This window comes from Triturus cristatus, chromosome 8, assembly GCF_964204655.1.
Source record: "Triturus cristatus chromosome 8, aTriCri1.1, whole genome shotgun sequence".
NCBI lineage: Eukaryota > Metazoa > Chordata > Amphibia > Caudata > Salamandridae > Triturus > Triturus cristatus.
In genome coordinates, this window is record NC_140591.1 from 1,564,919,649 (window position 1) to 1,564,947,200 (window position 27,552).

A 27,552-nucleotide genomic window follows, 5' to 3' on the forward strand; every position below is an offset into this window, starting at 1 on the left:
ACCCCAGTACGTTCCAGTCGCACCCCCACCCCAGTACGTGTCGTACCCCCGTGTACCTACACCCCAGTACGTTCGAGCCACACCCCCACCCCAGTACGTGTCACAGCCCCGTCTACCTACACCCCAGTACGTTCCAGTCGTACCCCCACCCCAGTACGTGTCGTACCACCGTCAATGTACACCCCCCCACCCCTGTACGTGTCGTACCACCGTCAATGTACACCCCCCCACCCCTGTACGTGTCGTACCACCGTCTATGTACACCCCAGTACGTTCCAGTCGCACCCCCACCCCAGTACGTGTCGTACCCCCCGTGTACCTACACCCCAGTACGTTCGAGCCACACCCCCACCCCAGTACGTGTCACAGCCCCGTCTACCTACACCCCAGTACGTTCCAGTCGTACCCCCACCCCAGTACGTGTCGTACCACCGTCAATGTACACCCCCCCACCCCTGTACGTGTCGTACCACCATCAATGTACACCCCCCCACCCCTGTACGTGTCGTACCACCGTCTATGTACACCCCAGTACGTTCCAGTCGCACCCCCACCCCAGTACGTGTCGTACCCCCCGTGTACCTACACCCCAGTACGTTCGAGCCACACCCCCACCCCAGTACGTGTCACAGCCCCGTCTACCTACACCCCAGTACGTTCCAGTCGTACCCCCACCCCAGTACGTGTCGTACCACCGTCAATGTACACCCCCCCACCCCTGTACGTGTCGTACCACCGTCAATGTACACCCCCCCACCCCTGTACGTGTCGTACCACCGTCTATGTACACCCCAGTACGTTCCAGTCGCACCCCCACCCCAGTACGTGTCGTACCCCCCGTGTACCTACACCCCAGTACGTTCGAGCCACACCCCCACCCCAGTACGTGTCACAGCCCCGTCTACCTACACCCCAGTACGTTCCAGTCGTACCCCCACCCCAGTACGTGTCGTACCACCGTCAATGTACACCCCCCCACCCCTGTACGTGTCGTACCACCGTCAATGTACACCCCCCCACCCCTGTACGTGTCGTACCACCGTCTATGTACACCCCAGTACGTTCCAGTCGCACCCCCACCCCAGTACGTGTCGTACCCCCCGTGTACCTACACCCCAGTACGTTCGAGCCACACCCCCACCCCAGTACGTGTCACAGCCCCGTCTACCTACACCCCAGTACGTTCCAGTCGTACCCCCACCCCAGTACGTGTCGTACCACCGTCAATGTACACCCCCCCACCCCTGTACGTGTCGTACCACCGTCAATGTACACCCCCCCACCCCTGTACGTGTCGTACCACCGTCTATGTACACCCAGTACGTTCCAGTCGCACCCCCACCCCAGTACGTGTCGTACCCCCCGTGTACCTACACCCCAGTACGTTCGAGCCACACCCCCACCCCAGTACGTGTCACAGCCCCGTCTACCTACACCCCAGTACGTTCCAGTCGTACCCCCACCCCAGTACGTGTCGTACCACCGTCAATGTACACCCCCCCACCCCTGTACGTGTCGTACCACCGTCAATGTACACCCCCCCACCCCTGTACATGTCGTACCACCGTCTATGTACACCCCAGTACGTTCCAGTCGTACCCCCACCCCAGTACGTTCCTGGCGCACCCCCAACACAACCTCCTAAGTACGGAGCGCACCCCATGCCCCAACATCACAACCGCATGTACGAGTCGTACAAAGCCACACACAAGGACCAAATCGTACAACCAAATGGCCCATGTACACACCGTACACACGCACAAAACGCACGTACACAACAAGGACAAAACAAAACAACTCAACAATACACCATTCGAAAGGCACACAGCCACTAAACATGGCCAACAACCACTAAAATAACACAATCACTGACCTGCAACTGTCAAAAACAAACAGAGGCCCAATACACCACCACTCCTTATAACACACCCACCCAAAATTCAAACACTGCCACACCCACCCATGGACCAATAAAAAGGGCCCACACACACAAACCATGAGCCTTTGCAACAGACCCACTGCTGCCAGACACCACAGAACCAGACTACAAGCGACACCACATCTTACACTTGCACACCTTCACACGACCACCCTCACAAACACCCTCTCATCACATTCACACACACACACAACCATCCACACCCCCCCCAACATCCACACACCCCCCACACCCACACCATCCCCACCCACACCCCTCACCATGCCCACTACCAAGAATCCAAAGTTCAGTCACCGAGAGTTGGAGGTCCTTGTTGATCAAATCCTCAGAGTCGAGCCACAGATCTTTGGAACATTGGTCAGAAGCACCAGCCAGGCAGCCAAAACAGCCATGTGGCAGACCATCGTCGATGCTGTGAATGCTGTTGCGGACACCAGGAGGACCAAGCAGGATTGCCAGAACAGGTGGTACGATCTGCGGAGGAGGGTCAGAGCCAAGAGACAGGAGGAACACGACCAGGCCAACGCCACCGGAGGAGGGCCCTCCCGCAGACCCGTACAGTACCATCCCTGGGAGGAGAGGGTGATGGCCATACTGCCGGTGGAGGCAGTTGAAGGAGTAGAAGGACTCCGAGACCCGGGTGAGTACACAAACAACGCACCTCACATGGGGGGAACTGCAACCACAACCAAAATTAATAACAGGCACGCAACCACCACAAGCCATCGCATTACTCAACCACACTCCATGAGCAGGCACATGCCACTGCTGCCACCATGCCCCATGCACCCAGCTGGACAATGTCAAGTCACAGGCCACAGAAGACAACAACACATGACACGGTAACCCGGATGGCGGGAGGCTGGGCACCAAAAATCACATAGTGCGACTCCAAAGCAGACAACAATGCCCTCTGCCCATATGGCCTAGGTCACAGCCAGACAAACACTGTGTCCCAACACAGGAATGACTTGCCAGCAAATGGCGGATGCCTTGCATCAACACATGGGGGTGAAGGCACTGTTTTGCACATGCCAGCAGCTAATGAACAGCCAACAGTGTGAAAGAGTGGCAGCACACACCACCACAGCAGCAGCGCACTGACCAGTTGGCTGGGGATCCGGTATTTTCACATGTCCGTAACATCCTGGACTCATACTGGCAGGACACCACGGGCATGGCCCAGGTTGTGTCCGTCCTCGAGGGGATCAAGGTCCAGCAGGCCCAGCAACATGCGGAGCTAATAGCCTGTCTACAGCTACACCAACGGAGGATGGAGGACAGACAGGCTGAGCAAGTGACGGCGTCCCAGGGGATTCACGCTGAACTCCGTCGGATGGCCGACACCATGGCCGACCCTCCCTGTGCCAGAAGGCGGAGAACATCACCACCCACAGGGAGGGATCATGAGGAGGAGGAGGAAACATCCGACGGAGCATCCCAGACGTCGTCACGGCCTGCTGCTGAGGTTCCCCGCAGGAAGCCGGGTCGTCCACGGAAAGGACCGTGAGGGTGGCTGCTACATCACCATCGCCCAGGACACCTGGCCTGGCACCTGGCCCACTGGAGCAACAGCATCACAGCATCAAGAGACATTCTCTGCCACATGGCCCTGCTGGTCACTGGCTGACCAATGTTGACAAAGACTGTGGCATGGACTCTGAGGATTTCCAATGGCAAGGACACCAACTCCCCTACTGAACTTTGGATTCCCTAATCCCGGAAAGCCCCCCACTTTGTCCCCCCCCCCCTAATAAATCACACTATGAAGAGTAGATGCCTGCTGGTAGCATTATTACCTAACATGTGTCTTGTACAGTCTAAACATGCCTGAGTCATCTGTTCACTTCAACCATCCACACCCTGGGGCCTGAGTCTGGCACAGGACACATGGGTCACAGTTTATTAGGCAAGACAGACATGGAGCACCATACACACCCGTGATGTGCAGAACCAGCTGAGGGGGTGGCCGAACAACCGTGCTGACAGACACATTGAGTACAGCAACAGTCATGCGCAGAGGTCAGGGAACCTGGCCCGTGTCCTGGGGGGCACCCAGGTACGTGTAGACAGGTGGCAGAACCATGTCCTGCAAGCTTGAGTCCGGTGGATGCAGAGAATGGGGGCCTGGACAACGTTGGATGCATGGGGATGGCACATGTCACACTACCCACACAGTCATGGACATCATGCCCAATACACAGTCTCAGCACACACACACAGCTTGCATCTTGCCACTCGACACATTGACACATAGCCACAATCTGGGAATACCATGCCAGACATGCAGGATGCACCGTGCCAACACACCAGCATTGACTGAGCAGAGGCACCTTGGAGGCATAGGGACACCTTTAATAGTCATGTTCTTGGGATTGCAGAGGCAACTTGAAGTACACATGAACACATCATGTGGAGTAACATGTGGCTCAAACACTGGCACCCCCCTTCTGCAGCACAAATGCGTGATAGCCATGGTACTGGCACACAAGCGTCGGCTAACAGCTAAATACCCACAGCTGCACACGGAGAGCCTGCCATACACCATAGATCCGCTGATGTGGAAGTCCCACGCCATGTCAAGCCAATGTCAACCGTATGTGTCCGAGGGCAGTGTCACACACATTGATGCCATCATCACAATCCACCATCCCATCACTGATGACTGACAACCAGGCAGCCCATCTATTCTGGTGTACCCAGCTGCATGTCGTGTCCCATGGGGATGCCACATGACTGCAGAGGAACCAAACCCCGACCTGGGCAGTGTGCACACATCGTGAACAACTGCCACACCCAATACACCCCAGATGCATCCCTTACCCCATGTAGACTTCCAAACGTGTCCGTGCCTGTAACGCTGAGTCAGCCCACGATGCCATGTCCATGAGGAATAGCAGTGCCACAACAATGCAACCAGCAGATGGCATGCGCAGGTACCTGGGGAAGAGAGACACACAAGAAGTCAGCCACAAAAAGCACAGCCACTTGCATGTGCATTGACTCGACACATGTATGGATGACAACATGCTAGGTCACAATTATGACTGGGGAAATACTACCATCACTGCCACCATCACTCCAGTGACACACCCACACACACCTCTGACTCACGTGCCATACATGCAGGTGGACACACACATCACAACACATGCCACACGGGGACCAAGGCGTGCACACTCAGACACTGGTACTCACCACTAAGCAAAGAAGTCGCGTATGAGCCGAGTCCGGATGTCCTCTTGCAGCTCCACATCCTCCACATCACTAGCCCCATTGCCAAGCCCTTCGTCCTCCACGGGTGGATGGTCCTCGTCATCTTGATCCAGGATGAGTGGCACAGCTCTTTCAACTGCCATGTTGTGCAGCATGCAGCAGACCATGAAGATCTTGCAAACCTTTGCCGGGGCATATGGGAGTGCGCCGCCGGTCTTGTGGAGGCACCGGAATCGGCTCTTCAGCATGCCAAACGTCCTCTCTATCACTCGCCTTGTCCGGCCATGGGCGGTGTTGTAGCTGAGCTGGGCCGGCGTGATGGGGTTGCGGAGAGGTGTCAGCAGCCAAGGCATGTTGGGATAGCCAGCGTCCCCTAAATGGAAAGCACATGGATATCGTTAGAACTGCCGAAGCGGTAGTGCTGCTCGGCCAAACAGAATACAGGACAGACAGACTGTACCCACCAACAACACATGCTCGTTCGTTGCGCAGCTGCATCATCATATCAGGCATCCCGCTACGCCTCATGATGTAGGCATCGTGTGCTGATCCTGGGAAACGAGCACAGACATGTGAAATCACCATGTTGGACAGACACACCACAAGGGCATTGATGGAGTGGTAGTGCTTCCGATTGCGGTACGCCACCTCCCGTGCGTGTGGTGGTACCAAACCTACATGTGTCCCATCTATGGACCCAATGACATGGGGCATCCCTCCCAGGGCATAGAAACCACGCTTGACCTCAGTCATCTGTTCAGGGGTTGGGAACTTGATGAAGTCATCCAGGTGAATCAACATGGCCTCTAAGAAATCATGCAGCACACCGCTGAACATGCTCTGGGACATGCCACCAACATGAGCTATGGTATATTGAAAGGTACCCGTGGCAAGGAAATGTAGGGCAGACATTACCTTCAGCTGGGGTGTCAGTGCCGTGGGATACCTGTGCAGCGGTTGCAGGTGTGGTGCCAGTCTCGCCGTCAGCTCCAGAATCAACGGTTGGGTGAAGCGGTAGAGCCGGATACTGTCATTCTCCTGCATGGTGGCCAAGTCTGGAATTCTTCGGGCAACAGGAGGCGCTCTGCAGTAATTTGGAAGTGACAAGGAAGAGTGAGTGCACTACGATAACAACTCATGTCTACTGAGCACATGTAAATCTGGCAATACACACATGCCACATAGGGAGTCAGGCATGTGCTACATGCCCAGGACACGTATGGATGCAAGGTGACACTCCTTCCAAGACCCAGCTACACACGGTGATTGAGAACCTCCCCATGCCACGCCATGGAAATAGCTGTGTCCCAGTGCAAGTGCACTGCCCGACGCAAGACAGGAGTGACATACACCCACACATCAGCAGAAGTGTGATGCCGATTGCAGAGACTGGCAGCGGAACACTTGAGCCACAGGTCACATGACATTACACTAGTCCAGCCCACACACCTTGCCATGAAGGTGCACATGTCATGACTCACCACACATTCCTTGTGAGTTTGCTGACATGGCCTTGTCACGCTACTCCGTGTCCCTTGCATACATGTGCACCTCACATCCGAGAACACATGTGGCATGGTGTTGGGAACAGTGTGCAATGACAATCTACACACAGCCACATGTTGGTTGCTGCAACGGCTGCAGCTTTTGAGGGTGCTACAACATCAACCTGATGTAAATCCCGGACACATATATGGCATAGTCACATTGTGCACTGTGGGTAGTGATAAGTCATGTGTCATGACCCCTGTACCTGGCATCATGGGACACTTCCGTGTGTTGGTGTCGGTGCCATGCCAGTGACGCTCACCCCAAGTGCGCAGTCCCACATGCACACATGTCAAAGGAGTCAAGGGCATGGCTGGCACACATTGCACCCTCACACAGTACACATGTACACATCTCATCATACATCTGGTGCCTTCTCCACTCAGGAGGCATGTTCCACATCACAGCCTGTGACACCTGTGCCCCACACATGTGGTAATGCACAGACGATGCCTTGATGTCCATTCCTGGACAAGTATGTCCATCCATGGACAAGTATGTCCGCCCTATTCCTACATGTGTGTCGCCTATCACCACAGTGATGTGTAAAATCCGCCGTACTGCTGCTGAGAGGGCCTGTGCATGTTCCCAAATCACTGTGGGAGTGCTGCCGTATGTGTACCCATCGTGATGGCGAGCGTAGATGCGAGTGTACGGTCCGTGTCACTACGGGTACGCATACGCGTGCAGACCCATAGTGATGGAGAGCGTAAATGTGAGTGTACGGTCCGTACCACTACGGGTACGCATACGCGTGCAGACCCATAGTGATAGAGAGCGTAGATGCGAGTGTACGGCCCTATCACTATGGGTCTGCACGCGTATGCGTACCCGTAGTGGTACGGACCGTACACTCGCATCTACGCTCACTATCACTATGGGTCTGCACGCGTATGCGTACCCGTAGTGGTACGGACCGTACACTCGCATCTACGCTCACTATCACTATGGGTCTGCACGCGTATGCGTACCCGTAGTGGTACGGACCGTACACTCGCATCTACGCTCTCTATCACTATGGGTCTGCACGCGTATGCGTACCCGTAGTGGTACGGACCGTACACTCGCATCTACGTTCACTGTCACTACGAGTACGCATACGCGTGCAGACCCATAGTGATATAGAGCGTAGATGCGAGTGTACGGTCCGTACCACTACGGGTACGCATACGCGTGCAGACCCATAGTGATAGAGAGCGTAGATGCGAGTGTACGGTCCGTACCACTACGGGTACGCATACGCGTGCAGACCCATAGTGATAGAGAGCGTAGATGCGAGTGTACGGTCCGTACCACTACGGGTACGCATACGCGTGCAGACCCATAGTGATAGAGAGCGTAGATGCGAGTGTACGGTCCGTACCACTACGGGTACGCATACGCGTGCAGACCCATAGTGATGGAGAGGGTAGGCATGCATGTACGGGCCGTTGCCATGCATTTGGGGTGCCCTAGGGCCCCCACACGCACCGTACCTGTGTGTGATGCTCCAAATTACATAGGGGACAAGTATTAAGGCCTACATGCATGCTGGTTGTCATGGAGACCAAGTTCAAAATTCGAAATTTTTCTGGAAGGTGCATAGCAGAAGTCAGTTGGAATGTGTCTACTTTGTTGCAATGTGTTTGTGGGGCTGACATCATGCAGGAGAATGAAACCGATAGAGAACACACAGACTGCTAGGTTTGTAGGGATTGGTGGAAACATAGGATGCAAATGTGAGTGACCAATCTCTCTGTACTCCTGTGCATGAGACTGGGCAGAAGGGCACATATAAGGCAGCCTGGTCCCATGAGGGAGCACTTGCCTGCACATCTTTGCATTCGTCGACCCAGCTGCTGCTACTGATTCCCTGGAACCATGTCAAGGGCTGTGGAGAGGACACAGCCATTCACCCTGGAGGAGAACATGGCTCTGCTGGATGTGATCCTCCCACAGTACCCCATGCTGTATGGGCGACCAGGGTATCAGGTGAGTGCATAGGCCACTGCCACAGACTGTCCCTATGTTGTGACTGTGACTTCGGCCATTGCGTCCAGGTGTAACACACATGCCATGTACTGTTGGCGGGGTCCCAGGGGGGGGGTGCCTGATGTCTCCCAGCAGTGCCCTGAGACAGGAGGGGTGTGTGCCTATCACTCCCAGCAGTGCCCTGAGACAGGAGGGGTGGGTGTGGAGTCCTCCCAGCAGTGCCCTGAGACAGGAGGGGTGTGTGCCTATCACTCCCAGCAGTGCCCTGAGACAGGAGGGGTGGGTACAGTGTGCTCCCAGCAGTGCCCTGAGACAGGAGGGGTGTGTGCCTATCACTCCCAGCAGTTCCCTGAGACAGCAGGGGTGTGTGCCTATCACTCCCAGCAGTGCCCTGAGACAGGAGGGGTGGGTACAGTGTGCTCCCAGCAGTGCCCTGAGACAGGAGGGGTGTGTGCCTATCACTCCCAGCAGTTCCCTGAGACAGGAGGGGTGTGTGCCTATCACTCCCAGCAGTGCCCTGAGACAGGAGGGGTGGGTACAGTGTGCTCCCAGCAGTTCCCTGAGACAGGAGGGGTGTGTGCCTATCACTCCCAGCAGTTCCCTGAGACAGGAGGGGTGTGTGCCTATCACTCCCAGCAGTGCCCTGAGACAGGAGGGGTGGGTGTGATGCACAGTGTGAGCCTTGATCACTGATTGTGACATTGCCATCATTCCACCTGTGTACCCACTATGGCACGTACAGCTTTTTCCCTCACCAGGGGATGATGTCCCAATGACAAAGGTGCAATGCGTTGGCTGCATGACATGCCTTGTTGTAACCAGCTAATTTGTACCCATATGTCTCTCTGTGACATGTGGCTGGTGTATTGATGTGGTGTCACTTGTTCTACCTCACAGGTGGGCGCCACTGCCAAAGAGCAGATCTGGCTGACCGCCGTCAGTGCCGTGAGGCGTGTGGATGGTCGGAGGCGGCGCCTGGCCCAGGTGAGGAAACGCTGGCAGGATATCCGGTGCTGGACGCGGAGGATTGCACGGCTCCTGCTGGGGGACTCACCTGAGAGCCACAAGAACCGCAACCGCCGCCGTCTGAGCCACCTCCACAGGCGTGTGCTGCCGGTGGTCTTTCCAGACCTGGAGAGGCGCTTACAGGCGATGCAGCAGCCGGAAGGGGGTAGGTACATGTGTGTGTCACCGGCATTTGTAAGGGCACAGTAGCATGAATTCACTGGCAGGGTTTGAAGGTGCTGTGCAGATCCTGTTTGCCCCAGTATAGCGCTGTGCCCCTGCCACCCTTCCCCTCCTTGCAATGTGTTCCCTGGTCTGTGTGTAGTCACTCCTCCACAGGGTAATGTAGGCTGGCGCTTTGTCCACGGGAACAATGTCTGTAGCATCATGTGTGGGGGTGGTGTGTAACAGGTTGTGGGACATTGCCTGTGCACTGTCAAGTTCACTGCATGTGGGTTCCATATCAGTTGGCACTGATGCTGACTCCAGACATGGGAGTTGGTCTCTCATGTGTCATGCCTTACAGCGCGCATGTCCCATGTAGTGGCCTGTGACATGATGTGCATGAGTGTGCGATACACATAGTGCAGGGATGGTGACGTGTGTTGCAGTCATTACCATTCAGTAGCATGTAGTTGCGTGCCCACTACTGTCCCCTGGGGCACCTTTTCCTGAGTGGTGTATGTGTCATCATACACGTGGCCACTGTCAGTGTCTACAGCGTTAGTTGTGCTCTCTGCCATTGTCCCCTGTCACCATGTATATAGACGTGCTATTTTGTACAGGTGTCCACTGTGCAGCCTGACCTGATTGTCCTTCTTCATACTCACAGTTGCCAGTGCCTGTGTGTCTTGCTATACTCATCTGAGGATGGGCACTGGTACCACATTATTTGTACAGGCGCACCTTGGCTGTTTGGCGTTCAATCTCGCTTTTTGCCTGCCCCTGTGTGTATCACCCAGACTATGAGATGTTGGTGCCACCTGTGTCTCAACAATTTGCCTCGTGTAGGGTCTTGTTGGGGCGGGCAATGCCTATGTGTAAAATCCTGATTACCACTTGCTGGGTCTGGGCAGTGTGTGATGTGTCTGGACACACACGCAATGTGCAGTGACAGAGTCATGTTGTGCATGTTTTCAGCATTACCTATGCAGCATGTGTCTCAAGTTCATGGATATGGTCCCTGGTCATCGGTATTTTCGCCAACGCTGTGTGGTGCAGATGCAGTGCTGGATTGTCCCCAGGGCCTGGGTGCTATGTCAGACTCCTTTTCCTGTGTTTAGCTATTGTCTCATGCTCTCCATGGTATTTCAGTGGCATGGTGGCTCAACCAACTGTGTGTTTCATGCCCTACATCGGTACCCTGTTCAGTAGATGTTAGGGATCTTCTTTTTCAGGCCATGCAATGTTACCTATGTGGATTGGACTCATGTGACAGATGTGTACAGATGTCTGATTATTTCTGTCTCTCCACCCTGCCCACAGCATCGTCGGGGGACACAGAGGGAGACATGGACACAGACCAGGCGGAGGGACCGAGCACCAGTGCCAGCCGTGACATCGGGTCTGGCACATCGAGTGGTACAGAGGCGGAGGAGAGTGTGGCCGAGGACCTGTCGACTGGCACATCAGACTACGAAGCTGACAGGTCCGGGGACGATGTCTCCGAGTGGGCGGAGGCTGCACCAGCAGCTGACAGCGGAACAACACCTCGCACCGCCCCCTCAGTTTCCACCAGCCGCCTCCCACTTGCTCGTGTCCCTTCCCAGCGTGCCCGGTCACAGCATGTCTCCTTCCTGCCAGGCACCGCACCCCCTGCCCCTGTCTCCACTGCTGCCGCCAATGCAGAGTCTGTGGACATCCAGCGGCAACTGCAGGTTGGTCAGGCTGCGATCCTTAATGTCCTCCATGCCCACGGCAAAACCCTCACCAACATCGAGGCTTTCTTGGAGGGCATTCATTCATCGCAGGCTGACCAACGCAACTTGCTGAGGTCCATCGACTCCACACTGACTGCAGCAGTGGGTCTCCTGCAGCGCGACCTCCCCCCACCTACCCCTGCCCCATCCACACTTCCCACTCCCATGCCTGTCACACGTACACCCAGACGTCGGCATGCACCCACATCAACAGACACGGGCACCACACCAGCAGGGAAGGTCCACCGCACTCCTCCTGACACGCACACACAGGGTGAGGTAGGCACACCCACTGGGTCGGGGGGCAAACGTGTGACACGCAGCCATAGTGGGAGTCCGCATTCCACCCAGTCCACTCCCTCCAAATCCACTCCCCTCAGCTCTCCTGGCCACATCTCCCCCAAGGACACCTTCATGGCCGCTCTGTCCCTGAGCCCCACAGTTACACCACCACGCAAGCGGTCAAGGAGGTCCCCGGTCAGGGTGGTTGAGTCTCCCCCCCTGTCTCCACCCTCCCCCGGTGGCGCTGCGACCCATCCCTCTGACCCCCCCCTCCTTGGGGCCTGAGGTCCCTTCGGGTGCAGGGGACTCCCTGGAGGACCTTGCAAAGGTGTGTAGTGCCATCCTGGCCTCCGCCTTTGGCACTGACCCACCTCCTGTGGTGGAGTCCTCCATCCCTGCACCCACAACGCCTCCCCTTTGCCCTGATGTCCCTGCGGTGCCTGTTGCTTCCCCCCCCCTGATGCCCTCACCAGTGTGGAAGACGATGCCATTTGACTGTGCAGGCAATGTAGGGGACACGCATCCCACTGTGTCCCCCATCCAGCTGAGAATCATTGACTGCCCTATGGGCTTTGTGTAGATTGAACTGCCTGCGATCCACGGACATTGTGCTCATGCTGAATAAAGCTTAATTTTGTTTTCATTATCACACTACTGCTATGCTGGTATTGGTGTTGGTGGGGCTGCTACATGGTTTTTGGTGGTGTGTAAGGGTTTGGGTGTGTGGGATGTGTAGTAGTGTACTGCTCATTGGTGGGACCCTGTGATCTGTGTGCCATCACAAGGTGTTGGCTAACTTTCTTTGTTCATGTAAGCAGTTACTGCATGGTGCACTTGTCCCAGGGTGTATTCCTTCCTCTGTGTACCCAGCTTTCTTCCCTGCAGGGTGTTCCCAATGTTTAGCGCAGAGCTGTGTCTACATGAGCTGTGTGTGTGACGGAGCCCTTCTACTTTGGCCATGCATGCAGGGCCATGTCTCCACCTGCGACAATCGTGGCATCCTTGGTGATCACTGTACTTGTGTGTGGAGTCTGTTGACATGAGTTCATGGGGACATGTTCCCTTGTAGCCAGTATGCATGTGGATGATTCTGGCCTCACACACATGTGTTACACCCCTCCTGTCTCAGGGCACTGCTGGGAGGACTCCACACCCACCCCTCCTGTCTCAGGGCACTGCTGGGAGGACTCTGCACCCACCCCTCCTGTCTCAGGGCACTGCTGGGAGGACTCCACACCCACCCCTCCTGTCTCTGGGCACTGCTGGGAGGACTCTGCACACACCCCTCCTGGGTCTGGACACTGCTGGGGGGACTCTGCACACACCCCTCCTGGGTCTGGACACTGCTGGGAGGACTCTGCACCCACCCCTCCTGTGTCAGGGCACTGCTGGGAGGACTCTGCACACACCCTCCTGTCTCTGGGCACTGCTGGGAGGACTCTGCACACACCCTCCTGTCTCTGGGCACTGCTGGGAGGACTCTGCACACACACCTCCAATTTCTGGATATGTACGCTTGGGACATACACGGTGTGGGTGCGCTCCATGCATTCGAGGTGAGGGTACGGGTCGTACTTACACTGTTGGGGTGGGGGGTACGCTCCATGCATACGCGGGTGAGGGTTCGTGTCGTACTTACACTGTTGGCATGGGGGGTACGCTCCATGCATACGCGGGTGGGGGTACGGGTCGTACTTACACTGGTGGGGGTGGGGGTACGGTCCGTACGTCCGCGGGTGAGGGTTCGAGTCGTACTTACACTGTTGGCATGGGGGGTACGCTCCATGCATACGCGGGTGGGGGTACGGGTCGTACTTACACTGGTGGGGGTGGGGGTACGGTCCGTACGTCCGCGGGTGGGGGTTCGAGTCGTACTTACACTGTTGGCATGGGGGGTACGCTCCATGCATACGCGGGTGGGGGTACGGGTCATACTTACACTGGTGGGGGTGGGGGTACGGTCCGTACGTCCGCGGGTGGGGGTTCGAGTCGTACTTACACTGTTGGGGTGGGGGGTACGCTCCATGCATACGCGGGTGGGGGTACGGGTCGTACTTACACTGTTGGCATGGGGGGTACGCTCCATGCATACGCGGGTGGGGGTACGGGTCGTACTTACACTGTTGGCATGGGGGGTACGCTCCATGCATACGCGGGTGAGGGTTCGTGTCGTACTTACACTGTTGGCATGGGGGTTACGCTCCATGCATACGCGGGTGGGGGTACGGGTCGTACTTACACTGGTGGGGGTGGGGGTACGGTCCGTACGTCCGCGGGTGAGGGTTCGAGTCGTACTTACACTGTTGGGGTGGGGGGTACGCTCCATGCATACGCGGGTGGGGGTACGGGTCGTACTTACACTGTTGGCATGGGGGGGACGCTCCATGCATACGCGGGTGGGGGTACGGGTCGTACTTACACTGTTGGCATGGGGGGGACGCTCCATGCATACGCGGGTGAGGGTTCGTGTCGTACTTACACTGTTGGCATGGGGGGTACGCTCCATGCATACGCGGGTGGGGGTACGGGTCGTACTTACACTGGTGGGGGTGGGGGTACGGTCCGTACGTCCGCGGGTGAGGGTTCGAGTCGTACTTACACTGTTGGGGTGGGGGGTACGCTCCATGCATACGCGGGTGGGGGTACGGGTCGTACTTACACTGTTGGCATGGGGGGGACGCTCCATGCATACGCGGGTGAGGGTTCGTGTCGTACTTACACTGTTGGCATGGGGGGTACGCTCCATGCATACGCGGGTGGGGGTACGGGTCGTACTTACACTGGTGGGGGTGGGGGTACGGTCCGTACGTCCGCGGGTGAGGGTTCGAGTCGTACTTACACTGTTGGGGTGGGGGGTACGCTCCATGCATACGCGGGTGGGGGTACGGGTCGTACTTACACTGTTGGCATGGGGGGGACGCTCCATGCATACGCGGGTGGGGGTACGGGTCGTACTTACACTGTTGGCATGGGGGGGACGCTCCATGCATACGCGGGTGAGGGTTCGTGTCGTACTTACACTGTTGGCATGGGGGGTACGCTCCATGCATACGCGGGTGGGGGTACGGGTCGTACTTACACTGGTGGGGGTGGGGGTACGGTCCGTACGTCCGCGGGTGAGGGTTCGAGTCGTACTTACACTGTTGGGGTGGGGGGTACGCTCCATGCATACGCGGGTGGGGGTACGGGTCGTACTTACACTGTTGGCATGGGGGGGACGCTCCATGCATACGCGGGTGGGGGTACGGGTCGTACTTACACTGTTGGCATGGGGGGGACGCTCCATGCATACGCGGGTGGGGGTACGGGTCGTACTTACACTGTTGGCATGGGGGGTACGCTCCATGCATACGCGGGTGGGGGTACGGGTCGTACTTACACTGGTGGGGGTGGGGGTACGGTCCGTACGTCCGCGGGTGAGGGTTTGAGTCGTACTTACACTGTTGGCATGGGGGGTACGCTCCATGCATACGCGGGTGGGGGTAGGGTCCGTACATATCCGTCCCCACGCTATGTGATGCTTGTGCGGGCCGTACCCAGGCCTTTACCACGTGGGTACGATCCGTCCCGCCATTGTTGGGGTGACGTGTGTGTGGGCGTGGTACGACTCGTACCCACGCTCTTGAGGCGTGGGTACGGGACGTACCTGTCTGGTTGTGTTGCCGGTTCGCGTGGTGACGGACTTCCGTTGTGGCGGTCGCTGGCTTATCAGGACACACCCCCACCCCCTCGTGGTGACCAGGGCATGGGAGTCAGGTATGTCCAGGCCATGTGTGACTTATGTGGTTGTTTTGTGGTCTGCCCTGGTCGTGCCACCACCACCCCACCCCACTTTCCCCCCTCCCTTAGTTATTCTGACCTTCTGCGGCGTCTGCGTCGGTGCCTGTAGAGCAGGTGGACTGCTATGAGGGCAGGGATGACTCGTAGGTTCGGGTCCATGTCTGTCCGTCGCGTACTGGTACTCCAATCGCGTCGTCCTGTCGCGTACGGGTCCTCCTTGGTGGCGTCGTCCTGTGTGTCCGTCACGTACTGGTCCTCCTTGTTCGCGTCGTCGTCTGTCCGTCGCGTACTGGTGGTCCTTGTTCGCGTCGTCCTGATTTCCCGGCAGTTTTTGGCTGCCGCAAAATATTCACCGTGCGGGGTGACGTCGGTGCGAATCGTGATTCCTGGGTCGTGAATGGCTGGCTGCGAGCGTCCCGACGTCAGGTCGGCACTTTCCCGGATCGCATTGGTAGGTGTTTTTTTGTTCGGTCGGACTTTTTTACGAATCGTACGGTCATGGTGTACCCGTGCGAATCGTAATTCCTTGTTTGTAGAAATTGACGACCGGGTACGCGTCGGACGGAGAATATGCTCCGTCCGACGGTTCGTACCCGGTTTTTACCGGATCGTGATCGGCACCAAAATCTTTGTAGGCCAATTGTTACGAAAAATGTTTAAAGAAATAATGGTATACCAGGCACAAGAATCTACAAAAAATTCTAGGTCAACATCATCCACAGTGATAAAACATGACGGAAATTTAGTACCCTCACCCCATCACACATATTAATAACAGTGTTGACTTCATAGTCATTGTCATCATATGGATTATCGTTATCATCATAAATATAATTGACTTTTCTAGGAATTGATTTACAAAACTTCCCAAAATGACCCTTCTGGTTGCATTTTGTACAAACTCTCCCTATGGCAGGACAGTTCTTAAAATCCGCTAAATGGCTGTCGCTTCCACATCTGTAACAAAGTAATGGATAACTATTTTTCTCATATTTTTTACTCTTGGCTTTACCATCAATTTTTAACGACTTATCGTTTTTCTGTGGAAAATGTTTCCTTTGTTTGTCAGTCTTTAGAAACATTAAAAACATCACTTTTGTCATTTCCTCTAATTTCTTTTACAAATTTTTCCTAGTGTTCAATTGATTTTGCAATATCAATGGCATTGTTTAATGACATGTCTGATGTGGTCCAAAGACGTTCTTGAACTTTTTTATTGTTTGTTCTCATTAAAATGTGATCCCTAAGGACTTGTTCATAAGATATATGCTCAAAGTCACATGTGAAAGCTAATGATCTGAGAGCCGATACAAAATCTTCGATGGGTTCATCCTCTTTTTGCTTTCGTGAATAAAATATAAATCTTTCCATTACAATGGTTTTTTTTTTCCGTATCGTAGATTGAGTTGTGAAGATGCATAGTCATATACATTAATGTTGCCAGGATTAATCAACGCAGGTAAGCTTTTAAATTCTTTCAATGCAATTCCACCTAAACAGTGTTTTAAAAGAGAAAGTTTTCTCTCAGGTTCACACTCCTCACCCTCCAACACTTCTACGTATGCTAAAAAAACAGGTTCCCATATTTCCCAAGACATGGGAGGATCACCAGGGCAAGATAGAAATGATGGGGGGGGGAACAATACCAGACATGGTGAATTACCCCAGTAGAAACAAAAGAATACATTTGATGGTAAATAACTAGATAAATTAATAATTGTGCTTATTCCATAGCTGTATCAGAAAACATATCATATAACAATAGTTTATCCCAGAAATAATAAGGTATAAATGACACGCGGTGTGCGTGTCACCGAAATAGCAGATATTACCACAAAAGGTGCTTCCCCGTATAGGCAATCCACGGTTGAAATCTTTTGTTGATTGTTGCCAGGAAACGATGCAGAGTAAATGTGGGACGCTCCTTCTGTGACGCGGTGCACTAACGTTAGCGTGCGTCCTTAGTATGAGCAATGCGCAGTAGTATTCTCTGTGTGTTCCGGTGATTGTTGCTAGGAAATGATGCAATTGTGGAGTTCCTTCCCGTAGAATGATGCGCTGCGCTCACGTCAGCGTGCTTCCTTTGTACTTGTTCCTCCACAATTCGACGCTGTGACAAAGATGACTTCGTATTTGCTCCTCCAGAATTCCAGGCCGTGACGGTGATGGCTTTATCGGTTAGAACGCTTGAGCAAAAAGAAAAAAGAAGAAGGAAGACAAAAATATCGTAGAAGTAAGATTGTTTCCTTTTACTGAATTCCTCGGTTCCTCGGACCCAATCAGTACAGGATTGATGAGAAAAAGAAAATCCTTTTCCATGTAATAATCGTAACTTCCAAGAAAAAAAAAAAAAATATATATATATATATATATATTCCGAGTTGGATTTAATTATGGGTTCGCATCCCGCTCGTCGCCAGTGTTGGAAGTGCAGGTATCCATTAGGAAGAAAAACACGGACCAGGAAGATGAGGTAAGACGTGGAGTTTAATAACACGTCCGCAAATCACCAGTTCAAGTCTTCAATAATCATTCCAACCCCCAGAGCTCATGCCCAGCCTTCCACCATTTCAAAGCTAAACATTCTTTCCACAACACGAGTCAGTCACGAGCTGAAACACAGAACTCCGCTCGTGACTGCTCATGTCAGCTTAACTCGTTCCCAACAGTAGGGGCACATGAGGCCACATGGCAGGGGTGTCAGTCTAAAGATGGGGTCAACAGAAAGGAGAGATGGCCTCGGGGAGGGGGGCAGAGAAGGAAATGAGGAGTAAGTCAGGACGAGGAGTGAAAGGGTGATAGGAGGCGAAAGAGAGAATGAAAAGCAGGAGGGGGGTTAATGAAGGGAAGAAGTGGAAAGAAGAAGGCAGTGATGAGACGGATGGAGAGAGGCCCAAGCAGGGGAGAGAGGCTGGCAAGTGAACCCGAGTGGAGAGGCACCCGAAGGTGGTGTGAGGGTGAGAGGATGCAGACATGGAAGGCAAGGCGAGAAAGACAGAAGGTGGGGGCCGAGGGCGGGTTCTAGAAGAGTAAAAGACTGGAGGCTGGGAGGGGTCCAGTCCAGCAGTAACTTTAAACATTGGTAGGTAGTTGTAGTTTCGAAGATGTTACGCCAAATCTGTAGTTCCCACTCCCCTCTATGCGCCTATCTTCACTGGTGCTGACCCTAAATATATGTCTTAAAAGTGACCAGTACACCCACTAAACGTGTCTTTAATTCTCTGCTTGAAGAAGTGGAGTTCAGGCCTCCTTCGGACATCCGGGTTTTGCTGACAGAGGGTGACAAAGGCCAGCAGCTTGGGTCAGCTTGCGCCTGGCTGGGGGGTGCAGTCTCAAGGAGTAGCACGCGCTCACTCAAGGAAGCAACGCGAGTACAATACAATAAAGTTTACGATGGAGACTAGGGCTTGGGAGCGCAGGGGGTGGTGTAAAGAGACAGTGGGTGATGGCGGGGTTTCTGGGGGGGGGGCTTATGCTCAGAACAGCCAACCCTGGAGCGGGGGGTGGGGAGGGTCTCGGCGTCGTTCAGGAGTCATTGGCCCGCAAGGGTGGAATGGCGGCAACGGTCCGGCGGTTTAGGATGGGGGGCAGTGTGCTTGGAGCGGCCGACTTTGAGCGGAGGTGGTATTGGGTTGAGATCTGGGCGTGGATCGACATGGTGTAGGACCCTGTAGGCAAAGTCCTCCCCAGATACATAGCCAGGACACTGGACACCACTTCCTGTCCAGAGGACTGGCCAAGATGGGAATCGTGGGGATGAGGAGAGCAGGGGGCAGCATGGGTGGAGACTAGCTCCCCCGGAAGTAGAGGAACAACGACAGAGAAGGTTTCTGTAATAAAAAATAGACTAGCAAGACATCGGTGTCAGTGTGTTCATTTACCTGCGGATCTCTGCAGCAGTACACAACACCTGCGTCCCTTGTGTATTTTCATAGACAACCCAGCCTTTTTCATAGCCCTCCTAGAGCCCAGATCCAGACTCCTTGAGTTGGCCCTGGCTCCTCCCCTCAGCATTTTATCAGCGAATGCTCCCAGTGGTATAAGGAACTAATATTTTGATGCTGCCTTTTATCCCCTCGCGAAGTTTTCACAATTACACCAACGCAGCAATTGTTTTATACCAAATGGCAAGCAGTAACAACACGGATAAGTGTGGCTTGGTTTCAAAATGTGAAGTAATGTTTAATGTGCAGGTAAAACTGGATGGACTGGAACCGGGCAGGTGCTGGGGGGGAGGGGACCGGCGATTGGGTTTCTGTAACTTGAAAGAGTGTGTTGACAGCATTTTCATCTCTCGGTAGGAATTCAGTTGTCACGGATTGGTTATCCCAAACATGATTTCACCCCAGGCTGCAAAACAGATCAGGTTATCGCTTCCTTTAATTGCAATGGCCCCGACCTTTAGTACCCGTCTGCTTTTTTACAGATAGAGTTGAATGTCTCGGCAAGTGGCCAGTGCAACATCTTATATTTGCTGCATTACATTCCTTGCCTGAAACATATAATATAGCCATTAAAGGATGCAGTACAGTATGACTGTATAAAATGACTAAGTGCTTTTAGCGTAGACAACACAACATCCTTGGATTAGTTATAAAAGTAGACCGGAAGTGGAGCTTAATAGATAGCCTTTAGTATGTGCAGCTACCAATCATATAATCATATTCAGTTAAATATGTTTAAGTAGACCGATTGTTTCCTAAAATGGCCGCAAAGGTCGATGATCAGCCACCTGTGGTATGCGCCAGTGAGTCAGGTTTTGGGATAACAGTGGGGGGGGGGCTGTCCCGGCCAGCACTGGGATGCCAGCAGCAACAAACACCAGCGAAGAGAAAGAATGCCGACGCGTTCACCAGAGAGACAGCACGTTGCAAAGAACGCTGGGTTCGACTCTTGCAGAGTGGTGTAGCGGGAGGTGGGAGGATGTGGCCGAGAGATTCCAGATTTTAAGAGGGAGAGACCCTGTGGATAAAACCACAAGGGCTATTCTTTGACGGGTTCCCTTCAGACTGACTCCCAAGGGGAATGTGTTGTGCTTTTTGCCTGTTTCATGCTTTCCTTACATTGTCAATGCAGCTCAAGAATTAATAAAGGGATTTTTAGTTAAAAATGTTAATTTTTTTGTAAGCCATTACAAAATACAAAAAGCATTGGCCGCTTGGCTGTGAAAGTGATACTGCCGCGTGGCCGTAAAAGTGAAACTGATCTCTGATCGCGCGCTGTAGTGAAAGCAGCTGCAGCATCACGTCTGGCGAGTGGTGTGCGATGTGCGCGCACCATGGCGAGAAAGGAAAGCCAGATGGCGCCTCTGCTCGTCATTTTGCACGTAACCGCACGCTCTATGCCACCCAGTCGGACTTTTGAAAGCCCACTCACTAAATGTCTCACTAGAGCAGCGCATGCGCTGGCTCAGGCGAGTCCCAGAAAACGAAGGGGCAGATTTACAAGCCCCTTGCGCCTCTTTGCGCTGCCATTGCGTCACTTTTTTTGACTCAACGGCGGCGTAAACAATGCGCCCTATTTACAACGTGACGCTTCTAGGGAGATGCGTCACGTTGTAAAGCCCTGCGTCACATTATACCTGCGTCAGGTATAATGTATGCAGGGGGGCGTTCCTACGCAGGTAAGCCTTATAAAAGTGACGCAGTGACATCTACAAGATTACTCCATCATTTTTTGGACGCCACTCCGTCAAAACCTTACGCCTGCTTGAAGCAGGCGTAAGGAGTGACGCAGTGTAGTAGGAATAGGCCACAAAATAGATTGCTGGAGTTGCGTCGTGCTTGCGACACCACTCCAGCAATGCGTGACTTTTGCCCCAACAGATGCGTCAGAATTTCTGACGCATCTGTCAATTCTTCCGCCATGGTGCGCCGTATTGTAAATACGGCGCATCCATGGTGGCGCAAGCATTTTTCCGGGTGGCGCAAGGAAAGTGACGCATCTCAAGAGATGCGTCACTTTCTTGTAAATCTGCCCCTAAGAAGGGGCCCAGTTAGAGGAATATATTGGTCCTTAAAGGCGGAAGTAAAGTCCAATGTTCTTAGTTATTTTCTGGAAGAGAAGAAGCCCAGAAGCTATGCGAGTTTTTGTGAGCAGAACTTTAAAAGCACTTACGCTGCTCATGAGTTGTTGAATTCTTAAACATTTGCATAAATGTCTCAGAGATATTAAATAATTCACATCACAGTATACAGCACAGTAAGAAGGGTCAGTACTCACTGCCCGTCCCCGCATGTATGGTTACTCATTTGAAGAACATGCTGCCAGAGTTCCACTTCCTTCATCATGGACACCACTGGTAGAAAGTGAACGACGTTTGTGTGTTGGCACTTTATCGGTACGCCGACATCAGTGAGCACATTTTCAAGATGCATTTGTGAGTAGCTCATGCAGGCAAGGTTTTCTTCTTCAAATTCAGGGACTTGTAGCTCGCCTTTCATATATGGAATAAAGTACTCCTTTCTATACATTATAAGGATGTTTTAGGCCACCAAAGAGTATCCAGAATGTATGAGGATATAGGTTGAAAGCAGAGTTCCTTTATAAGATTATGGAACTCTGAAGTGACTTGAAATATCCATATAATGTGCAGCTTGGGGTACTTAATTCCTAATCCTTTATAGTCACACCATAGCCCTCTCCACAAACTAATTATATACTTGGAGTGATACTCTGACAGATGAAACAGACAGGAGGTTTGTAAACATAAAGAATAAAATTAAATAGTTTTTAATTCAAAATTAAATAAAACCTAAAAGCGAAGATTCTTCGTAAAAATACATTAGACTCAGTTAAGTACGAGTCAGATTTTTTTTTAAAGGTGTAGCTCAGACTATATATGGAGAGAGATTCTATCGCATTTATAATTATATAGGGACATATCTACAAGGCAGCGATATCAAATTTTTGCCGCTTTTGCGGCTGTTTTCGGCTGAAAAGCAGCGATAATTTTATCGCTATATTAGCAAGGTCACGCTATCACGTGAAACCTTGCCTTAGCGCCTGAATTCCTAACGCCCATCTTTGCATCTTTAATGAGATACAAAGTGGGCGTTCCTCCCCAGGATAACGGGAGAAATGTCGCTAAATTACATTTCTCCTATTTTCAAGCCTCACGCAAAGCAGCATAGCGACAAGAAAAGTAGCGATAACCTCTGTTATCGCTACTTTCCTTATGCCTGCTTTGAAACTGACTTAGCCATGATATCCTATGTAAGGTGGATATCATGGCTAAGTATGTGAGGCCCTATCAGCAAGCTATCACCAAATTTCGTGGGATTATCGCTGGGTTTCCAGCGATAATCTCACGTTTGGCAGTTAGCGCTAGGATTTTTATCGCTTTTGAGATAAGCGTTACTAATAGCACGCTATCTCAGCGATAAAAATCCACGCTAGCCGGCGATAATTATCCTAGCGCTAAGTGCGCTTAGCGATAATTATCGCTGATTGTTGCTGATATGAATCATAATTATTTTCCATATGGTGCATTGCCATAAGTATCTCCTTTCTACTTATCACTGTTTGTGTAGAAAAATAGCAGAAGAAGGAAAACGCTCTGCGGCAGACTTTGTAAAGTCAGAAGTCAGCTGTAATAACCTATTACTGTTGAGCTTCTCCGTAATTTCTGTAAAACACGTGATAGGGACTTCAAAAGTTCCCTTTAGTAAGGAAAGTCGAGACAGGCTTTTATACAGGGATTACCAACTTCCACGTATTTATAATGGAGAACACAAAACTCCATGTGTCAGAATGCTGATCCAAACTCTAGACTAGATGAACTACTCGGAACTGAGAAGGTGAGATCTTGACCTTGAGCATACCGATACTTGGATGATTTGCATGCTCGCCGGAAGCAAGTTTATTGTCTGATAAATAAAAATCATCACAAAAGGCTACACTATACTACATATCCAACAGTTGAACGTACAATGTTCTTACTTGGGCCGTATAACATTATCAAAGCATTCTGCTATTCATTTACAATCCTATATGCATGAAAATTCATCAAGGTTAAAAAGAGAGCTGCTTTTATCCTAAACGGCAGAAACCCATGCAGGTTACTTCAAAGTGCCAGGCACTTGAATAAAATATATGGCTGCAAATGTCAAAACGAACAACCTATTCACACATTTTGTAAAAGTGCCAAGTGCATTATTCTGAAAATGTAAATCATCCCTATTAAACATGGAAAAGAATATATAGAAAAATATACTTATTATAAAAATGTAAACATTCTTTCGCTATGATTAAAATTTTGCGAGACAACTGCTCAATGGCATTAAGGCTCCTCATATCACAACATACACACATTTTAAAAACGGCCTCTGACTCCCTGAAACTTGTCTTTGGAGTACGAATTGCAAACGTATTTTGGCTCGGCCAATGCATTTTCAGATTCTAAAAACGGACTTTTTGGCCTAGATTACCAATCCTTTCCTTCATGATAAGCGAGCCCCAAGCAAGAGAGGGAAGCAGCCTGGCTCCCAGGACTTTAAGAGGATGTCCATAAGATTGGCACCTTAGCGAATCTCGTAATCACCTAAAAGCGGATATTAAGGAGGATGCGGCATATCATCAAGGCCATGCGATAATTATCGCTGAGCGCTCTTAGCGCGAGGATAATTATCGCCGGCCAACTCTGAATTTTATCGCGGAGATAGCGTGCTATCAGCAACGCTTATCTCAAAAGCGATGAAATTCAGAGCGCAAGCTGCCAATTGTGCGATTATTGCTGGAAATCCAGCGATAATCGCACAAGGTTTGGTGAAAGCTTGCTGATAGGGCCTCACATACTTAGCCATGATGTCCACCTTACATAGGATATCATGGCTAAAAGTCAGTTTTGAAGCAGGTGTAAGGAAAGTAGCGATAACAGGGGTTATCGCTACTTTGCTTGTCGCTCTGCAGGTTAGCGTGCCCATTGGTAATTGGAGAAATGTCGCTTAGCGACATTTCTCCAGTTATGTCAGGGCAGGAACGCCCACTTTGCATCTCATTAGAGATGCAAAGATGGGCGTTGGGGGAAAGGGCGATAAAAAGCAACTGCCCTCCCAGAAAATGATGGCATTGTTAGATCAGGTGCATATCAAGTACCCCTTTAGCCCTTGTTTTGCGGGGGGCACTTTTCAGGGGGCCTACAGTCTATCCAAAGCCTATGAATATCTGTAAAGCCTGGAGTGTCAGGGGCCCCTTGCCGCATTCTGCACGGGACCCTATCACTATGGGTTAACACCTCTACGCTAGATTGAAGGTATGAATGAAAGCGCCACAAGTGTGATTCGCGTCACTTCCTCAGTGGGGACAGTCTCTCGATGTGTATTGCTTCATCGAACAGACTGCTCAGTTACTCTGAACATCAAGAAATGATCCTGCAGCGAGGGATGTGCTGCTATATCACCGCTCCGAAGCAGGGAAGAGCTGTGTGTGAGTGACGTGAGCTCAGTCCTGCCCATAAGCTCCGATTGGTTCACATAAGAAGGTCCAAGATTATGATTGGCTATTATGTTGGTCTTGTGGTTCAGGCTTGGCAAGGCCAGGTCTGCCTGGGATGGTTTATGTTTCTAAAGGCGCACGGACAGGATCTAAGTCCTTCAGTACTGCAGCATGAAAACCACGAGACTGCCACATTAAAACTGGGGGGCAGTAGGGCTCCCTCGAAAGCCCTGATTGTTTTGCATCCATATACATTTAATAGAAGACCTGCCATCTGTCATGGAAGAATCCGTACTGGAAAGCAATGTATGTGGCATAAAAACAAAGGGCTTGATTCACAAAGGTAAATTTAGACGTTTGGTCTAAACTCAGACTTTGGGAATCCCCAAAGGGCCTTTACCAGTACTATCTTCAAGTCCACACTCAGGGCGAAGATCCGGCTCGAGTGGGGACATACAGATGGTACTGTTAAAGGCCCTTTGCGAATTCCAAAAGTCATAAACTTCGACATTTGGTCTAAGTTTAGACTAAGCATCTAAGTTTAACTTTATGAATTGCGACCACAATGCTGGCTTGCTGGTCTTCTACTTATCACCGCATTAGGCTGCGATGCCACACACAATGATGCCACAACATGTGCTGACATTTCCTCCTGCACTCCTGCAAAACAGCGCTCCCACAAACCCATTCACAAACATTGTTAACACCTGCATTCCAATGAGAACATTCCAGACACACACTGGCTGGCACGCGCACTCCCTCTCCGCGGTACCTACCACTGTGAAAGAACAGGAAGAGAGGGCAAAGGGGGGGGAGAGAAGCAGGCGCTGCCCTGCCCTGGCTGGACTGGAAGTATTTATATGTTGCCAGAATCACACCGTCCAGGGAGACTGGGCCAGCTGGGACTCTGGCTCATTTATGCTTCCAGCTGTGGGAAAATATGTAAAAAAGCAATAGCCACCAAGAGGCTTATTGAGGTGTGGAATGATGCACTTTTATTCTAACAGAGTGAGGAATCAATTACCACAGCCTCCATGTTGTCTTTTGCTCTCGCCTTCTTTGATATTAACATTCAGAGACAAATTACTTCAAGAACAAGCATTGGTAAATGCATTAGGTTTCATCAATGGAATTAATAAGTTAAGAGGTGGAGGAGCAGTGTATGAGTGAAGGGAGAATGGTGTGAGTGCTCTCTGCACAGGGTGAGTGGTGCATGAATGTCCGAGTGCAGGGTGAAAGTGCCTTAATGCATGATGATTGATGTGTGTTCAATGCAAAATGAGAATTGTGGGAGTGTACAGGGTGAGAGATATTACCCTGTGCAAGGTAAGAGGTGTGCGGGCTTGGGTGGGCTGTATGTCAATAGTATAAGGAGGTTTGAGTTCAGGGTGAGAGGTGTGGGTGGAGGGTGGAGGGTGAGAGGTATGAGAATGGTGTGTGAGTGCAGAGTCAGCACTGTGTGAAGGGTGGATGAGCAGTGTCTGACTGCCAGGGTGACTGTTTAGATTAGATGGGGGGTTAGTGTTCAGAGTGAACGGTGTCTGAGAATAGGTAATAGGTATGCAAGTGCTGTGCAAAGTTACAAAATGAGGCAAAGTGATGCTGTGTCCTGATATGCCGGATACAGCTGCCTGGGCACTGCTCACCTCGCCCTGCTCCTGGCGAGGCACAGCTTGTCTGTTCTACCACAAGTGGCATCTTAGCAGTGCAGTGGAGGAGAGAGAGACAAAGCAAAGCAAATCAATAAAAGTAAGTACGAGAGAAGGAGAGACTGAGGAAGGAAGCAAGAAGATAAGTAAGGACTCAAGAAAAAAGAAAGAGAGGGTCAGCGAGCAAGGAAAAAATCAAAGAACCGAAATGTGGAGATTTGGATGAATCAATAAAGTTTTAGGATGTTCTGGTTACAGCTATTGGCTTTATCACAGTTTTATTTGGCCATGTGGTAGGGCTGCTCTGCTGCTGCTCCGCATCTCTGAACGGCTGGGTCTGCGCATCAGAGCTGTTCTTTGGTTAGTTTCAGCAATGCTGCACCGCAGCTGCGCCGCTGTACGCCATGTTCAAACACACTGACGAGGTCAATGAGACACTGAGGGTCGTGTTCCCTGAAAGGTATCATTCATGGGGTAGGGCTGCACTGCTGCTGCGCCGCATCTCTGAACGGCTGGGTCTGCGCATCAGAGCTGTTCTTTGGTTAGTTTCAGCAATGCTGCACCGCAGCTGCGACGCTGTGCGCCATGTTCAAACACACTGACGAGGTCAATGAGACACTGATGGTCGTGTTCCCTGACCGGTATCATTCATGTGGTAGGGCTGCACTGCTGCTGCGCCGCATCTCTGGACGGCTGGGTCTGCGCATCAGAGCTGTTCTTTGGTTAGTTTCAGCAATGCTGCACCGCAGCTGCGCCGCTGTACGCCATCGTCAAACACACTGATGAAGTCAATGAGACACTGATGGTC